The 8,637-nt window shown below is 34.2% G+C and overlaps 1 non-coding gene across 1 annotated transcript; it reads right to left on the bottom strand.

The window, feature by feature from the left end:
* Nucleotides 1-74, bottom strand: TRNAT-AGU. Its single transcript has one exon. It is a non-coding gene; the product is annotated as a tRNA-Thr (tRNA).
* Between the last annotated feature and the right edge of the window lie 8,563 nt (nt 75-8,637).

Here is an 8,637-nt window from a genome sequence, read left to right as displayed (position 1 = left end):
TGCTCTTGTTGAGAGTCGAACTCAAGACCTCCCGCTTACTAAACGGGTGCTCTAACCAACTGAGCTACAAGAGCTTTTGAAAGTGGATTTTTTCTTTTTGTTTTAGAATCAATATTTTAAATAATGAAAAATACAAATCTCTTGTTTGAAAGTCAGTTTTAGTTGGACTATTACAGATTCTAACCACAATCTAATTTTAGATAAAGTTAGACAGATTTCTTATGAATACTTACAAATAATAGTGATGGAGGTAGGACTAATTTATAAACTAGGGTCGTTTTCAATTATTTTATATAACGATATATATGTTATGATGTTATATATAATACATATTTAGTTATACTTATTTATAATATTAACATAATATATGCCCTCTAGAAAAATTAAGATGAAATATATACAATAGGATAGGTCAAAACCTATTTTGTAATGATAAAAGTCATAAAAAATCGAAAAAAATTCTATGGGTAAATCAATTGTTGATAGATGTTTCTCGACATAAATAAACTTAAAAAAAAAAAAACTGTTTTTAAAATTAGAAAATTTGCACATAGAAAATAGAGAGGGAATTCAAAACAGTTATTGAGAGTCTATCTCAAATGCCACACTTTCCTAAAGAAGACCGGTTGTTGGTGAGTAGACGGGTCGTGCAGTCTGATTGGTGGACGGACAATCTCAAGTGAATTTTGAGGGTAAGCGACACCGAACATCGTGAGAGAGTCAGGGATATCAAAGGGTCACACCGACCATCGGTCTTCAATCGACTTTCTTAACTCTAGAAGGGGCCGATTCTCTATTAGACTTTATTCCCATAACCAAAAGAGGGAGAGGTCTCTAGTTGACACACAAATTAGGCAATAAACTCGACTAAGAGGGGTGTTATCGAAACCTCGTGCAACCGAAGCTTAGACCTTTGCAACAATGGTATGCAACGGGAGGCGAAATATTTGGGTAGACTAGACGAAGACGGTTCATGTCGGACCCAAATCTTTTGAATTTAAACGTTGAAGGTGCGCCCATAATTGTAGTTATCTCAGAAATAAAGAAGAGCGATTGAGGTAAACTTGATCCAATTAAAACTATTATGTCGGGATCTTCATACGTCGGCTTGGAACCGAGGGCACCGAGGGCGTCTCAAGCTCGGACCTAATGATATATCTTTAATTCTCGAGAAAGATATGCTAATCTATGAAACAAATTTAAAATCATATTTATCATATCAATTGATAAGTGTATCAGACTCTTAACCGATGGAGGAATCAAACGGCTAGTTAATGGTCAGTCGGTTAATATTAAGAATCTACGAGTTGTTATGCCCAAGCATATTATAAGACCCAATGTAAATATGGAGGGTGAATGAATTCAATTATTTGGAATGTCAATGAATATGTAAAATCATGATAATCTTAGTCGATCTTGAGGGATTTTTTGAGCTCGATGAGAACACCCAATTATTGTATGAGACCAACTGGGTTAGAATGAGGGTGCCTAATTCGATTCATGTACTCGTTACACGAAATCCATTTTGTTAATAACGAAACACATGTGTATAAGGCGAAGATATGAGCCGGACGTTCCATTGTCGTGTCTTCTTCATTGATAACAAACACATCGAATTCATCAATCTTGGAGCCATCAACTTCGTTTAGGCAAACAAGAGAGTTATGTTGGGCCTTTGAGTCTAGCCCAATCAGGTATTTAATTAAATAAGCAAATCTTAAGAATGCTTCTTATTCTATCACTGCTAATGAGAGAACATTCTACAAAGAAGAGAAAAACAAAGAAGAAGAAATAGAGGAAGAAGAAGAGAAGGAGGCAGTAGACATCTCCTTACATTTATCACCTTCAAGTTCCAATTTCTTATTGTATATCTAGACTAACTTGAGTCTACATGAAATTGGGTTTCTTTGTTTGTATACCTCAACTTTGGGTTTAAAGTTGAGAAGAACATTTATATTCGTTTCTTGTTTATAGTAAAATTTGTCGGTTGGCCCCATTGTTTTTTACCTTCTAGGTTGAAAGGATTTTCCACGTAAATATGGTGTTATTTTGTTGTGTGCTTGATCTTCTGTTTTTAGATTTGGATAACATGTGCATTTACCCATCTCACATCGATTGGTTATAGTATAAAAATATTTTTTGTTTCAAAATTCCCAACAAGTGGTATCAGAGTTGTTAGGTTTATTTTTGAAGAGTGCTTTTATAGGTTGAGATGAAAGGAAATAACACAATGATCATGTTGAAAAATAATAACTGACAGATTGGAAATCCAAAATGGAGGATATTCTTTACTGTAAAGACTTGTATGAGCTAGTTGAATGAGATTGTGCGAAGCCAAAAGATATGTCTGACGGTGATTGGACATAATTGAACCGGAACACAGTCGACACAATCAGACAATGGCTTGATGATAGCATGTACCACCATGTAGCAAGTGAGAAGAGTGCACATGAGTTGTGGAAGAAACTAGAGTCATTGTATGAGCAGAAAATAATAGGTAACAAAACGTTTCTGATTCGAAAGTTAGTAAATCTGAAATTCAGAGAAGGTGCAGGTGTTGCTGAGCATTTAAATGAGTTCCAGAGCTTGATTAATCAATTGTCAGTGATGAAGATGGCCTTAGAAGATGAGCTGCAAGCCTTATTGCTCTTGGGATCATTGTCCGACAGTTGGGAGACATTGATTGTGACAATCAATAATGTAGCTCAGAATGGTGTTCTTACTATGAGTATAGTTACTAGCAACTTGTTCAATGAGGAGACAAGAAGAAAGTCAACTAATACAAATAGTGCATTGACCCTTGTCATAGATAACAAGGGAATAACTGAATATCGACAATAATCAAGAGGCCATAGCAAGTCGAGAGGCAGATCAAAATCTAAGGGAAGATAGTGTTATCACTATGGTAAAGAAGGTCACATGAAAAATTGTAGAGCCTGGAAAAGACTACAGAATGAAGATAAAAATCAGAAGAAAGATTATGAAAACAAAAATACCACAACTACAGTAACTACAGATGATGTAGTTATTCTTTCTTGTGAAAATCAACAACATCTACATGTAGAAGGTCACCAAGAAGTTGAGTGGATAGTTGATACAAGTGCTTGCTATCATGCTACACCAAATAGAGAGTTCTTTGGTACAATGAAGATGGGTAATACTAGTCACTCGAGCATTGTGGGTATTGTTGATATTTGTTTGCAAACAGAGCTGGGACATCAGTTAACACTAAAAGATGTGCGACATATTCCTGATTTGCGTCTAAACTTGATATTAGGTGATGCATTGGACAAAGATGGATTCAAGCATTACCTTGGTAGTGGAGAATGGAAGCTCAACAAATGATCAATGATTGCAGTAAAAGGGAAGTCGTGGAACTCCTTATACAGAACCCATGTGAAAATACTCAAGAATGGGTTGAATGCAGTACAAGATGAAAATTCTCTAAATCTATGGCATCAACATCTCGGCCACATGAGTGAAAAGGACTGCGAATTATAGTGAGGAAACTTCACATCCCCACAACCAAAGAAGAGGTTCTTGATCTATGCGATTACTGCCCATTTGGTAAGAAACACATAGTCTCTTTTAGTCAAGCATTAAAAAGGAAACATAATGTGTTGGACTTGGTTTATTCTGATGTGTGCGGTCCTTTTGAGGAGGAGTCATTGGGTGGAAATCGATACTTTCTAACATTTATTGATGATGCAGCTAGAAATGTGTGGGTTTATTTCACGAGAACGAAAGACTAGTATTTAATTACTTTCAAGAATTCCATGTCATGGTAGAAAGAGAGACAGACAATAAGCTGAAATGTCTTCGCTCTGATAACGGGGGAGAGTATACCTCCAAGGAGTTTAAAGCATATTGTGTAAAATATGGAATTCGAAATGAGAAAATAGTGCCTGGAACTCCAAAACACAATGGTGGGTGAGAGAATGAATCACACCATTGTAGAAAAGGTGAGATGCATGCTGAAGATGACAAAGTTGTAAAAATAGTTTTGGACAGAAGCAGTTCGTACAACTTGCTATTTCATAAACAGATCACCCTCTGTTCCTTTGAAGCTTGAAATACCAGAAAGAGTATGGTCTAAGAAGAATATTTCATACTCGCATCTAAGGGTGTTTGAATGCAAAGCATATGTGCATATTTCAAAGGAGAAAAGATCCAAGTTGGATGATAAAGCAATTTCATGTATTTTCCTTGGGTATGAAAATGAGGAATTTGGGTATTATGGGACCTAGAAAAGAAAAAAGTTATTAAATGTAGAGATTTTGTGTTCTTCGAGGGTTAGAATGGGATAAATCTAGAAATCAACAAGAAGTCAGAGAGAGTTGATGAGTCCATAGAACTCATACCAATTCCTTCACATGTACAGTCAACAGTAACAAATGAAGCTGAACATAATGAAGAAGCCACTGAGGAAACCTCTGACATGAATGCTAGTAATGATGATGAGACTATTTATGATATTCCTGAGCAGAGGGAGCAACATCATCAAGAGGAGCCAGAAGATCCCCCATTAAGATGGTCTGAAAGAGAGCACCAACCTTCTAAAATGTACCCTTCTTCAGAGTATATTCTATTGACAGAAGAAGGAGAACCAAAATTTTTTCAGGAGGCACAAGTTCATAAAGACATAGTTAAGTGGCAGAATGCAATGAAAGATGACAGGAAGTCATTGCAAGAAATGGGCACATATGAGCTGGTGGAACTTTATAAGGGCCGAAAGGAATTTAGAAACAAATGGGTGTTCAAGCTAAAGAGAGACGAAAATGGAGAAATTATGAAGTACAAAGCTTGACCTTTTGTAAAGGGTTTTGAACAGAAACAGGGCATCGACTTTGAGGAGATTTTCTTACCAATGGTAAAAATGACTTCCATTCGTACACTGTTAGGTCTAGTAGCTAACTTAGAACTTGAGCTTGAGCAACTTGATGTAAAAACTGTATTTCTTCATGGTAACTTGGAAGAAGAGATCTACATGGTGCAACTAGAGGGATTTGAAGTGAAAGAAAAGGAAAACATGGTTTGCAAATTGAAGAAGAGTCTATACGGTTTGAAACAAACTCCGAGACAGTGATACAAGAAATTTGACTCTTTTATGATGAGTCATTGGTACTAGAGAACCAATGAAGATCCGTGTGTTTACTTCAAGATATTTTCTAATGGAAAATTTCTAATCTTTTTACTTTATGTTGATGATATGTTGATTGTAGGACATGATGCTCAAATAATAGTCATGTTGAAGAAAGAGATGTCCAAGACATTTGACATGAAGGACATGGGCCAAGCACATCAGATATTGGGAATGCAGATTACTCATGACAGAAAGGCTAAGAGACTTTGGTTGTCACAAGAGAAGTACATTGAAAGGGTGCTTCAAAGATTCAACATGCAAGGAGCAAAGGAAGTAAATTTTCCACTTCCTAGCCATTTTAAATTGAGCATGAAGATGTGTCCATCAATAGAGAAAGAAAATGATGAAATGTCAAGTGTTCCATACTCCTCAGCTGTAGGGAGTTTGATGTATGCAATGGTTTGCACTAGGCCAGATATAGCGCATGTAGTTGGTGTGGTAAGTAGGTTCCTCTCTAATCCAGGAAAACAACATTGGGAAGCAGTGAAGTGGATTCTTAAATATTTAAGAGGCACTTCCAATTTGTGTTTGAGTTTTGGAAATGGTGAAACTGTGTTAGAAGGTTACACAGATGCTGATATGACTGGAGATCTAGATCACAGAAAATCCACTTCGGGTTATGTGTTTACTTTTGTAGGGGAGCCATGTCATGGCAATCCAAGTTGCAGAAATGTGTGGCTTTGTCAATAACAGAAGCATAATATATTACATCAATTGAAGCTGGTAAGGAGTTATTGTGGATGATTAGATTTCTCCTAGAGCTTGGTATGCAACAAAAAGATGCAATTGTTTTCTGTGATAGTCAGAGTGCCATGGATTTGAGCAAGAATGCTACATATCATTCCAGAACTAAGCATATTGATGTGATGTTTCATTGGTTAAGAGATGTAATAGAAAACCAACAAATGAAGCTGAAGAAAATCCACACGGATAAGAACTCGTCAGAAATGTTTACGAAGATTGTTCCAAAAGACAAGCTCGAGCTCTGTTGTCGGCTTGTCGGAATGAATACCAAGTGATGACTTGAAGATCGGTGTGCCTCTTTCCATGGGCTAGAGGGGGAGATTGTTGGGCCTTTGGGTCCAGCTCAATCAGACATTTAATTAAACAAGCAAACCTTAAGAATGTTGTTTATTCTATCATTACTAGTGAGAGAACATTCTACAATGAAGAGAAAATAGAGAAGAAGAAACAGAGGAAGAAGAAGAGAAGGAGACAATAGAGATCTCCTTACATTTATCACCTTCAGGTTCCAATTTCTTGTTGTATATTTAGACTATCTTGAGTCTAAATAAATTTGTTTTCTCTGTTTCTATACCTCAACTTTGGGTTTAATGTTGAGAAGAAAATTTGTATCCGTTTCTTGTTTATAGTGAAATTTGCCGGTTGGCCCCGTGGTTTTTTATCCTCCAGATTGAGAGGATTTTCCACGTAAATCTGGTGTTATTTTGTTGTGTACTTGATCTTCTGTTTTTAGATTTGGATAACATGTTTATTTACCTATCTCATATCGATTGATTACAGTAAAAAAGTATTTTTCGTTTCAAAATTCCCAACAAGTTAGTGATAATCTCATTTTACGTTGATATGATCTGTATGGCTAGCCTTGCGGATGTTAAAAGTCTAGTTGTTGAGATGAAAAATTCTGAGAGATTTGATATGGGTAGGTTTAGTGGATTGTAAGGGATCTATGTAATTGATAATTGTGGTGTTGAAAGATTCTTGATTATTTAAGGGCATCTCGTGAGATTCTTGTAGTTTTAAAAAAAGTGCATTATGGTAAACGTTGTCGTATGTGTCATAAAGAGATGTATTTGTCAACTCTCTTACTTGCACATTGTCAAGGTGACTAATATGTGAAGTATGCTTAGAATTCACTATATGATGCTCAAGTATGTGGGTCTTTATTGTGAAATTTGGATTGAGGCGTCTAATATTATTATACGTGAATATATATATTTGGGTTATCATCCCGACTATTTTTTGGTGAATTATCTAAATTGAGAGAAATCATCGAACATTCATTGATCGTAATCATCTGAAGCGTATCATTTATAATACTATTATTATGACAACTAGGAAAATTTCCGTACGATGCACACGGATAAAGATAAAAATAAAATAAATTAAAAAAATCATAATAATATTTTATTCCACATTTTAAAATAATATGTTTAAAATTATTAAAATAAAAAAATATAACGCTCTCATTCCACATTTTATTCACTTCGATAAAACAACTTATTTTCTCACATGTTTCATCACATATTTTTTCCGAATGAATCTCTCATTTCGTGACTTTACACTTTCACTTTATTAATCAAATATTTGATTCATATTTTTTAATAATTAACATCGTGACCTCACACTTTGGTCAATTAAATATTTGATTCATATTTTTTTAACCACTTTCAAATGATACCGGTCTATTATCCCTCGACAAACCACATCTTAATCACATTTGGTTAAAAATTGTACTTGTTTTGTTAGGTTGCAAGTTCGAAACCTACAAATAACATTTTTAAATTTATTTTTAACCGTTTTAAGTTTATGGGTGGGTCAACCGACAATTCGACCCAAATATCCATTTACTCTCACATAAATATCCAAATTAACCACAGCTCTCGACCCGGCAATCCGGACACTTTAAAAATTAAGCATCATTATATATATATATATAGATTAGTTAATTAAAAATTTGAACTTTTATTGTTAAAATGTCTCGCGTTCATCAAATTTGGTGTTGAATCTTAAATATAAAGTGTTGTTAGCCTAGTTGGTTAAAGGATTGTACTTGTTTTGTTAGATTGCAAGTTTGAAACCTACAAATAACATTTTTAAAATTATTTTTAACCGTTTTAAGTTTATGGGCAAGTCAATCCACAATCCGAACCAAGTATCCATTTACTCTCACATAAATATCCAAATTAACCACAACGCTCGACCCAGCAATCCGGACATTTTAAAAATTAAGCATCATTATATATATATAGATTGTTTATATTAGTTTTGAAAAGTCGGTGGAGTTGGTCGGGAATGTGATTGTATTTTTTTCTTCATGTTTTTGATTATTTTTATTTTCTCATATTATGATTTTTTTTTATTGTAATTAAACTATTGTTAACATTTTAATATAAATGGATGAATTAAAAAAAAGTAAGTTTATAATAAGTTATTCAAATATAATTCAAAACAACATTTAAAATAAATGAATCAATCAAAAAGACAACATAAAAGGGACTAAAAATCACCAGCCAAGCAAAGGAGATGACTAACAAAGTTTAATGAAAATATAATGTAGTCAATTAACAAACAATTCTAAATGAAATCAATTAACCAACAAAGTTAGGGTAATTCAATGTTCAAAATATTTTATTTTCTTGCTCATATTATAAATTTTATTTGTTCTGATACAATTAATTGGATGAAGAGATTGATTAATAATTTTCCAATAAACTTAAACAAATTGACTTTTTTCTTACCAAAATAAAACA

The sequence above is a fragment of the Impatiens glandulifera genome, chromosome 1 (assembly GCF_907164915.1).
Source record: "Impatiens glandulifera chromosome 1, dImpGla2.1, whole genome shotgun sequence".
Taxonomy (NCBI): Eukaryota; Viridiplantae; Streptophyta; class Magnoliopsida; order Ericales; family Balsaminaceae; genus Impatiens; species Impatiens glandulifera.
Note: the sequence above shows the minus strand (reverse complement) of the source record. Positions and strands in the feature narration are given on the sequence as shown.